At 35.8% G+C, this 11,351-nt stretch overlaps 1 long non-coding RNA gene across 1 annotated transcript; it reads right to left on the minus strand.

Moving 5' to 3' along the window:
* Nucleotides 1–627: 627 nt before the first annotated feature.
* On the minus strand, nucleotides 628–3,309 carry LOC113337107. The gene is made up of 3 exons (XR_003354104.1): nucleotides 2,074–3,309; nucleotides 1,316–1,397; nucleotides 628–790 (listed from the first exon to the last, which is right to left on the minus strand). It is a non-coding gene; the product is annotated as an uncharacterized LOC113337107 (long non-coding RNA).
* Nucleotides 3,310–11,351: the final 8,042 nt, after the last annotated feature.

An 11,351-nucleotide genomic window follows, 5' to 3' on the forward strand; every position in this document is an offset into this window, starting at 1 on the left:
GTTTTTATTTATAATTACTTTTATAATATGTTTATTATTAAACTGATGATCGAAGTATCATTCTAACTACTCTTAAAAATATTATTAAAAAATCCCAACAAATTATTAACATTTATGTGATCATAAATTGTTGACCCTACGTATAAGTCAAGGTGCGCAATAAATTTCTATATGACTTTCAAGGTTTATCAATTGTGTTAATCTCACAATTTTTCTAGTATTGGATTATGTACGTGTTCATACTTCTTAGTCTGATTATTCCCTAACATTTTTTAGCTAAAGTTACTGGTGTACCCTATAATTTTTACTTCACCAGACATAAACAATCAAACAAACAAATCAATCAAACAAATATTTTAATTATTGTTAGCTTTTAGTGATTAAGATTTATCTCACAACCCAACCCAGTTCTAAACTAATCTAGTTCACTAACTAGCACCGACTATTTCTATCTTTTCCCATATAAGATCTAATAGTGAGGTCTGATACCAACACTGTAGCGCCCCCAAAGCTAGCCGCTGACTAATACAACAGATTAACTAAAAACATAAGCACTAAGAAACCAAATCATATACTTAAGCATTCAATCAAGAAATCTGCTATAAAACTTAACCAAAACTAGCCCTGCTCAGAAATATATATATACAAGGATTACTCTCAAATGATACATATATAATAGTCATTTGGTTTACAAATAAAATATAATACATAATAAACATAGCAGAAGTTAATCAACTAGCGAACTCGACCCTTGAAGCTTCCGCTGCGCAACTATGATCTGTCACTGAAACTGAAAGTGGGAATGGGTGAGCACATCATCCCTAAAAGGGGTGCCCCGTAGGAATAACATTTAACTTTAAAGTAATCATAAGCAAGATTTGGAAAGCAATAATGTTTTCCCAAATATTAAAAAGTGACCAAGTCACTGAAATAAACGAACATGTATATGGAAAAACTCCTTCTTCAAACAATGTATAATATTCGTGCTAACCACACTCATTATCTATTGATATCACCAAGACCATGATGACCCACTCTAAGCAATAAAAACTGAATTCACGTAGATATAAATATGAAGGAGCGTATCCTATAGATCACAAGTGGAAATTCTCATTTCCCATAACAATTCATAATGACAAACAAAACATTACAAGTCCTTTCCAAATCGTGGAAAGATTCACAGAATCAACACAATTATCATAATACAATGTAAACAAAGCATGGAATGCACGGACAGATAATGCATGAGTTTGTTAAGCATAAACTTTTGTAAAAGCAACAATAATGGTTACAAAAGAGTCAAATGTATTCCCACCTCTTTTGATGACAAGCCACGCCTACCTCGAGATCCATGATCCACTGGTTCATCCTTTGAATCGATCGTTATTAATAACTAACTGTTAATCACAGAAGAACTCTAAGAATCTAGTCAAAATGGCTCACACAAGAATCATACAATTCTATCTAATGGTTCTAAGCCCATTTATGACTTTACACCTTTTCATTCAGTATCTTTAGCATAGCTAAGGTTTACTAATTCAATTGGGTTGGTTCTATAGTCAATTGTCTAAGTCTTATGAACACCTACAACTTTGTAGAAGGAAACAAAAACTGATCCAGACCATAAAGGTCCATTACATCAAATAGGAACACTAAACCTAAGCTCAAGTACACTATACAGGCCCATTAACTAAAGTCCAGTCCATCTGAGACAACTAACGGTCAAAGGGGCCAACTAACGGTAAACGTCAGTCAACGGTCAAGATAAGTCAACGGTCAAGGTCAGGTCAACAGTCCAAGGTTAAAGTCTAACTCTGTCAATGAGTCAACAAGAATCGGTCCGGGTCAATTCAGTCAATAAGACTGATTCAGGTACACATGTGACTCAGTCAGATTAACTGAGTCAACTGACTAGGATGATTAATGGTAAAACTAGGCCATAATATAGGCCAAAACTTCTTAGACAACTGTGATTCTAACTCTAACTCTAATTCACCTTCGATCTATTCATTACATAAATTCAATCATTCAAATAAACTTCAAATTCCAATTACAATTATAAACTCTAATTACCTGCAATTGCAGTAGCTGCAGTAACCATCTTCTCAACTGAAACAAACCAGCACAACTATACTGCCACTGCATCTTTAAAACTCTCACACACAAACAATATCACTATAATTGCAACTCATAACAACTCAACGGCTTAGACTAACAATACCATTTCAGCTCTATCTGCATAACCAGATTAATTCCAATTCCATATGCAATTGCAATCCAATCAAACAAACCTAAACTATAATCTTGTATACACTCTATCTCCGCAAACCAATCATAACACAAACCTCTATAACTTCAGTTCAAATCCAATTCTAACCTTCTTCACTTTACAAACACCACCATTCCTGATATTACATCCTCAACTGAAATCTTCAAAAGCCATTCGACACTTCAGATCCAATACAATCAACATCACCTACAATCTCAATTTCTTTTGCCTGAACCACTAGCAGTAGATTCAACAATCTCATCACCGACAATAACAAAACACTGAATTCCTGTATCATTCTCATACATACAGTTTCTCTGTGGTTCAACATAATTGTAAACTACCACCAAACTTCATTCAAATACCTGTCTCAGATCTTAACTCAAATAACAGCTAATAGAACTCAATTGACAAGATTAAATAACTAAATTAATCAGAAGAGCAGTTACCCCAACTAAGTTCTGTTTCAAGCCATTGAAAGTCAACTTCTTCTTCAGTTAACTTGACTCAGTAATTCTTCCCAAGCCCATTACCAACTCAGCAACCTTCATCACTATCTCTGTTCTCAGTAAACTTTAGTTCACTTCCCAATTCTCAACACCGAAACCCTAATTCATTGGTCCATCAATTCACCGATTACAACTTAATTCCAAATATAACTTCACTCAACCAATCCATATCCATCTCTAATCTCACTTCTTGAACATCAATTTTATCTTTTAAACCTCTTTTGAGTATTTTCTTATGAAACCCTAATTCCTCAAATCATCTCCAAACAACTTTAGAACCTCAATTAAACTTCGACCCGCTCGTTCTTCACCTAACAACAACCCAAATCACTCATCATAATCACCAAAACCCTAACTTGGTTCTCTCTATTCTAATTCGTCAACCTCTAATTGATTTTCTTTACGAATTACAACTACACCATCTCCTTCATCATCCACATACTCATCAAATAACTTCATTCGATTAATTCCCTTGCTAACTCTCGATCAAACCGGTAGAAGGTCGAACAGAGAAGAGAAAAGAGAAGAGGGAAGAAAACGAGAAGAAAGAAGAAGAAGAAAATAAATGAGAACGAGGTTATCCTCTCGGCTGGGGATAAGGTCGACCCAATTTGCTGAGACACCCACTCCCTTAGACACGTGCATCCACAAGGGTAATATCCCAAAATTATATTTTTACCCTCCGAACATAAATTGATAAATTTTCTTCACCCAGTATCCGAATGACGTGTGCGAGTAGTCCATTCAGCGAAACTTTTCGAGATCTATCTAGAGGTACTAGTTTCGTATCTAAATCGAGTAATTAGCGGCTAAGACGTCTCTTAACTAGTCTAATAGCGTTGACGTCCTTGAGGGTCTTTACAGATACTTTCATTTTAGGCACAATTCTCGAAAATTGAATGCATAATAATTATACAAACCGCCACAAAGGATGCATAACACATCATGCAACCATATTTTGATTTATGGATCGACTAATTTTCTGTTTCAGAAAAAAGTAATACTTTCACATTCTGTTTCAAGAAAAGTGATCATTTCTCCCCTTTTCGGGAAAAGTGAAACTTTCGCCCCGTTTATGGAAAAGTGATACTTTCGCTCCGTTTTGGGAAAAGTGGATACTTTTTATGGAACAGAGCGAAAGCATCACTTTTCTGGAACGGGGCAAAATTATCGCTTTTTCTGAGACGGGGCGAAAGTATCACTTTTTCTGAAACGAGGTGAAAGTATCAATTTTTCCGAAACAGGGAGAAAATATCATTTTTCCTGAAACGGAATGTGAAAGTAGTCGCGAACAAATCCCATCTTCAGATTCTTCTTCGATCGGCTCTCCCACCGTGGCAACGGTTGTACTAGTTAATCTAATCGAGATACACAACCAAACTAATCACAAAAGTAATCAATTTAATTGGTCATGCTCATCATAAGAAAACTTACGGAGCAACAACTAAATAACCAAACAAGATGATTAATTTAGTTGAATATGCTCGACATAAAGTACCTCACGGAACAACAACAAAGCTAATCATAAAACTAATCAACTTGGTCGTTTAGTGCTCAACATAAGACACTTTACGGAGCCTCATAGTAATACATAAAATATGGATCAGGGAAGATCGATATTGCGGAATACTTTAACCTATCTTCCATCAATAATATTTTAACCTATCTTCCATCAATAATACTTTAGCCTCACAGTAATACATAAAGGATTCATTCTATTTTCCATCACTATTCGCATAACGACATTCAGTAGACATAATCCTTGAAAACAAAAGAGTTTAACCTATCTTCCATCAATAATTGACATAATAGGATTAACTTTTGTATTTGTCAAAAGTCTATTCATTCTTTTATCAATACATGCATATCGACATACGAAAGACTTTACTTTTGACAAGGTATGGGACACTCATAGTTCACGGACGTAAACACACATATCCCATAAAAATATTGAAGTATATAAAACCATAAAGATTAATACTGCAAAAATCATCTTCCAAACAAATTTAGAATTTAAACCAATAAATCTAAAAATATGAAGATGAAAACGTTGGACATAGCTATGTGTAATCACAATAATGGCTATTCCAAACTCCAGTTATCCTTCTAACAAAACACGAAAAATAAAAGATTTACTAGGAAAAAAGATCATCTTTTACTCATCGTCTTCCTCATCGGAAATACTCCAAGATGCTTGAATCTTTTTCAACTCTTCGTTGAGCTCGGGAAACTTAGTTGCGACCAATGACAATTGTTCTTGTACGCACTTCACCTTTGAATCGACCTTACGCACGCCCTTGTGAATTTTTTGAAGAAGGCTAAAGGTGGTAGGGTCACAATCGTTAAGTGAAGCATCTCTTTGTATTTTGCACGCATTCTCCCTTATGCGTCTGAAGGTACAGGGATGAACCGGTTTGGGAACCCCGAGAGAGTTGCCAATTGGATCAAAACCACGATCACGACAAATTTGACCAATCAAGCAAGGGTAACCTAGCATCTTGATGGGTGAAGTCATCAAAGTCATTTGAAAGATGATAAAACCACAAATATCGAGACTTTGAACACCCGATTCAAGGAAATAGACCAATTCCGCAAACTCATGACTCCACCAAGAATTCTCAATTATGGAGGGACAAAGATTCGAGATACCAAGTTTTACAAATGCCATCAACGCAATACTAAGATCATTAGTAGGAAACTTTCCTTGATTCCAAGCTACCTTCTTGCCACAAAGCCCAAGAGAGATTTCATCACATGATGGACGTTCATCACTTGGTCTAGGAAGACGCACGTTTCCCAACTAGATGTTGGTAATCTTTGAAATTAATTCTTTATCAACAAGAAATCTTTTTGTATTTATCATGGATTTGAATTCCATCTTCTTAAGATCAACATCATGAATGTTGGCATAGAAAATTCTTGTGAGAGAATCAAATCCTTGACCATGACCATCAAAGATATTTCCAAGCTTGAATTTTTTGAAGCAAGCTAAATCCTCTTCATGCCCACTAGAGAGATCCAATTTCTTTTCTAGGATAAAACCTTTAGATGAAATATTTTCAAAAATTCTAGCACAAGAATCATACACAAACCTAATCCTAAGATAATATTGGTCACAAGGAAAATCCATGCTAGAGGTATTTGAGTTTTTGGAGCTTCTTTTTGAACCCTTAGAATTCATCATGAGATCTAAGAAATTGAAAGGAACAAGTGGAATTTACTTACTTGGAGTGAATATTGAACACCCTTTCTTTCAATTTCTCCAAAAAGGCTTCAATGGAGGAAACTCACAAAATCCTAGAGGTTTACGTACGCGGACGGGTGATGAAGAAGAGGGTGCGCGAACTTCTTATTTATAAGACCAAAAATGGGATTGTACCCGTTTGTGAACTGCGACCCACACAAGGAAAGTGGGATTTTCTTAGCCGTTTGCACATCAAAGGTTATGCATCCCGTGACAATACACTTTTGTGAGAGACGATGGATGCAATAGAAAGCTTTATTTGGTATTCTAAAATAGAATAACAAAACTGTACACAACTCAAACATTTCTTGCCCCATTGCAAGATATATACAAATGGGGTAGTGCCAGGATTGTTACCAAGAGGCACAATGTGCAGAGGAATTCTCATGCAACATTTCTGGTTGATATGTGTGAACAGTCCCCGTGATATAATCAACGCAATGATGATAATCAGGGCAGTCAGAGCTTTCTACCCTTCGTTTGATCTGGCTAGAAGGAAATTTTTTCCGATTCCTATGATGTACAATATTATTCGATGGTTTAACATGTACAGAACCTTTTTCGGAAGGATTCTTAGACTTAACAGAATTAAGTTTTTCTAAGAGTTTAAAAACGCCTTCGAACGCTCTAAATAGATCTTTATTAATTGACCCATTACGATAGTATTCCTCAAAGAGATCAAGAGTTAATCTAGTGAGGGTCCATATCCTTGAGCATGACGAGCGTTTCCTCAATCTTTCCTTCTTTTTATTTTTTTCCTTTAGATTGATTCTCATCATCTAAATTTTCCTTTTTAGATGAAATGAGATTATTATGTGACCCCGGAGATTTTAACTGTAGTTGCAGGAAATCCTACACTACACCCCTCATATGATTTCATTAACACTCAACTCATTTTAGATTAGCAATCTTAATTTTATTGATGAATCTTTGAACAATCTTACAAGAAAAGATAAAGGAATTAAGAATAACCATTGTTCTAGATTTTCTCTCTCCTATTTACTTGTTTCTCACCCAGAAAGATCCCTCCTCTTCCTTTACAACTGAACGACTATTTATAGGGAAGTACATAGTGGATGACAGCTAATCTGTCCTTTATTTTCGGATATGTCTTGCGACATTCTCGCAACCTTACAAATGTTAATCTCGCAAACTCTCTTATTTTCGCAGAACCATCACATTATTCTCATGATTTTAGTTGACGTCGTTTATTATGTCATTTCTGAAATTGTTCTGCGACGCTGTTGTGTTGTGTTATTGATAATTTCGCTGAGGCACTATTGTTGCGAGATTCTGATCCTACATCTTTCCTCTTCTCATATCTTCTCTGCAAAGTAGAGAATGATGTGAGAAATGCCGCAGCTGTTCATCTCTTCATATTCTGCATTTATCACACGTATTGTTTCTTCCATCTGTTTCTTGACACGTCTTCTGTAACCGCTGCTTTTCAACCGCTCACGTCTTTTTTCCTTAATGGTGTTTATTTCTTCGAGTAAAAAATCTTCTTTATATATTCTTTTTACTCTTCTTTCCATTTTCTTTTTACTTTCTCTTCTCTTTTTATTCTCTCAAGTCTGCAACTCTATTGTTCTTCCGTAAGTTCTGCTATTGTAATTCTTCCCTCTTTAATCTTCTTACTTTTTATTCATTCCCATACTTTATATTCAAATATGCCTCCAAGTGGTCATAAACATGAGAAAAACTTAAAAGATGTCCAAAAAGATCTTGCTGAGAAAGTTTCACGCTTTCTACCATTCCTGGTGAAAGTGCCAAGTCAATTCTTTCTATCAAACTTTTCTCTGATCAATATTGTGATGATCAATCAATCATAATTTCGCTAGGTCAAATTCTCGCAGGTCTCCCCATTCCTTTTTATGACCCAGATATTCCTCTGTTCTATGAAATTCTCGCTCACTCGGATTTTCGCGAGCTATCTTCCAATTGAGTGGGGATTCCATCCGTATGATGCTAGAGTTCGCTAACTGTGGTGCTGGTAAAGGATATCTGTACTCCAGAGAACTTAGGGATCCTAAATTCGCAGACTTGGAGATAATTGCTGAGAAATACACAGTAGTGAGTTTCTTTGAAAATTATGAATTGATCTCCATGAAGAAAGAGAATACTCGCTGGGGTATTCGTTTGAAAAGGAAAGATAATATTGATGAAGCTAAAATACTCATGCAAGAAATTGATTGGCATTCTGGTAAGAACACAACTCCTCGCCAATCCAAAGATGATAAATGGTGTGTTTTTCCCTTGATGCTAAAAGGACCTTACATTGCTGGGTCAAATGTTCTTCCTGAGAATCTCGCTACCTATCAACCTTGGGTATGTTCTTGGCCCGAGAAGGAGAAAGAGGTATGTTTCTTCCAGTTTCGCTCACTTTATATTTCTTTATTTGTCCTTATTCTTTTGTTCGTTGACTCTTGCGATATTCTACAGATCCAAAAACTGAAATATAGTTATAACAGGACTGGGAAGATTAGTACCTTGTTAGCTCTTCGCTCATACACAGATGAGGTAAGAAATATTCTCTTATGATTTTAAACAGTATATTGTTGCTTCCATTTCTTATTTCTATCTGTGTGTGAAGATTATTGTTGAAATAGAAGAACTTGCCAATGTTGCGAAGACTGGTGATAAAGGCAAAGGTGCTCTTCGCAGGGAAAAACCAATTTCTCCTCCTTCAAAGAAAAGAAAAGTATGTTCTTCCTCTCTTTCAAATATTCCTTCTCATGAAACTCCGAGAATGATGACCTTGCTGCAAATGAAGATTCTCCATCTGAATCTTCTATGGCTAAGCTCTCTGGCCTCTTTTCTGATTCTTTGCAAGGAATGGGAGATAGTCAATTCGCTAACACCTGTAAAGCTCTCGCTAAAATTTGCGATGTTCCTTTGTTGGATGGTGATAATTCTCTTCGTGGAGTTTCTAGATCAGTGACTCCCAATTTCCTGCATTCTCTTAATATTCTGGTATGCTTTCGTCCTTTTACTTCTTCATTGTTGTAACTCAAAATATCTTTCTATTTTAATACTTTTTATATTTTCTCGCAGGATGGAAAAGCTTCTTTTGCTGTTGCCTCATATCTAGAGAGGAGACGCGAAAATCTTGAAAAGAAGAATCTCCAATTTCGCACAAAGAATGAGGAACTGGAAGCTGAAGTCAAATGTCTTCGCGAGAAAAACAGACAACTAGAAATTGATTCTTCTTCGTATAAGAACAAAATCTCTAGTCTTCAGCAAGCTAATAATCAGCTCTATGGTATGTTAATTTTCTCCTTTCCTTTCATTCATTCATCCTTTTGTTTTATCTTATTTAATTGATCCTTTTTGCAGACATTTATGGTCTTTCTGATGAAGCTACCATTCTTCGTTCATTTCCTAATTCCTTGGATAATGATACCCTTCTTGGGCGTCTTAATAAATCTTTAAATAGTTTCTCAAATGATAAACTTTCATATCTTTCTCTGAATGAACTAAGATCCAAATTTCGCCTCTTAGAAATTGACCATAGATATAGTTTTTAAGCGTCTCCTTCTTAATTCTAAAGAGAAAATCAATGAGTTGAGAACCAAAATTAGCAGTCTCATAGATGATAAGGATCGCATCTCTGATCAAGGTGCTAAGGCTTTGGCGAAATTCCAAGATACCCTTCTTGAAGTTCAACTTGAACGAGACGAAGCTAACCGCAAGAATACCGAGCTCTGCGAAAGAGAAAACCAAATTCGTTCTCGTCTTCTTATAAGTAATGAGGATGAATTCGCTTGGGCTGGGAAAATCTTAGATGATGTCAGAAAAGATTTAGGTGTAAATGTTAGTCTCCAAGTTGAGCATACAGCCTTGATTAGAGATATGATTTCTGACAGAGAAGGTTATTAACTGTTCTCCAATACTAATCTTTTGTTTCTTATGAATTTTCATCAAGTTATTAATTGATTGCCTTTTGCTCGCAGATTCTGAAAATAGATATCGCAAAAGGATTGAGGAACTTGAAGCTGAAAAAGTGGAACTCGCAAAGAATCTTTCTTCTCGCAACGACAAGTATTCTAGATTAAAGAATCAAATCAAGATCACTGTTGCGAACTTTAAGAATGATGCTATGCATTTTCGCAATCAAACTATTCAAATGGTTTGTGATGACCATAGTATTCCTCATTCTGATTATCCTTGTGTCTTGGAGGAGATCTCAAAGAACATTCCCAGTCTGATTATTTCTGATAGCGAAGCTGATGATGAAGAATCTGATGGTGATGAAGGTTCTGATGGAGATGAAAGTTCTGATGCAGACGAAGAAGGGAACAAGTCTGATGAAGATGATGAAGGATCAACTAAGAAGTAGTCTTTGTTTCTTTCTTTAATCTTATGTAATACTTGTACATTTATTCATCCTTTCTGTATATTTGCGAATTCTTTTGGTTTTCCATATTCCTTAATATATGAGTTTCTTTCATTTTGACCTGCATTCATTAAAACAATTCTTCCTTGCAATATGGTTAATCAATATAATCATTAATTTTTTAATTTTTGCGTAAATCTATCATGTGGAGACAAATAACATTTTCTAATTTCATTCATTCCCATACTTGCCTTTGGTATTTGTATCCAAATGCGATATTTTGCAGATTTTTCTTATTTTGTTCCTCAACTTCGCAGTTGTTTATTTATAATTTCGCAATCTTACGCGAAGTGAATTTTGATTCTTTTCAAAATCTCATTCCTGTGTGGTCTTATTTTTCCTTCCTAATTAAAGGTCTTATTATGCCACCTCTTATCATTGCGACAAAATCGCAGGACGTTCTTGCACTTTCATGCAAAACCCCATTTATCTTGCCTTAACTTTTTATTTTGTATTATGGCCTTTTCAGGAATGTTGCGACAATATGATAGGCCTAAATATTCTTGCGAAAATAAAGCCCCATGACATTGCCGTCTTGCGACGAAATCGCAGGACGTCTTCGCACTTTCATGCGAAAACCCATTGATCTTGTCTTATCTTTTTCTTTTGTATTATTGCCTCTTCAAGATTGTTGCACAAATATGACAAGCCTTAATACCCTTGCGAGTAAAAAGCCTCATGAAATTTGCGTCTTAAGACACTTATCAGCTCCCTAATGGAGGGTGCCGCCCTTATCTTCCCCCTGGTTTCCCCTTCAAGGAGGCGTACTTCTATCATACAAGGTTAGCTCCTCCCATCCAGTCTTAACAACCAGTTGTTTTCGCAGCCTCTTATCCCTTTTACCTATAGGGCTTATGGTTACGAGACTGCACCCTAAGTGGGGTTTTCTTCGGGCCGGGTGCAGTATAAGCCAAGACTTGTCAAGAATGGAAA

Source organism: Papaver somniferum, chromosome 1 (assembly GCF_003573695.1).
Source record: "Papaver somniferum cultivar HN1 chromosome 1, ASM357369v1, whole genome shotgun sequence".
Taxonomy (NCBI): Eukaryota; Viridiplantae; Streptophyta; class Magnoliopsida; order Ranunculales; family Papaveraceae; genus Papaver; species Papaver somniferum.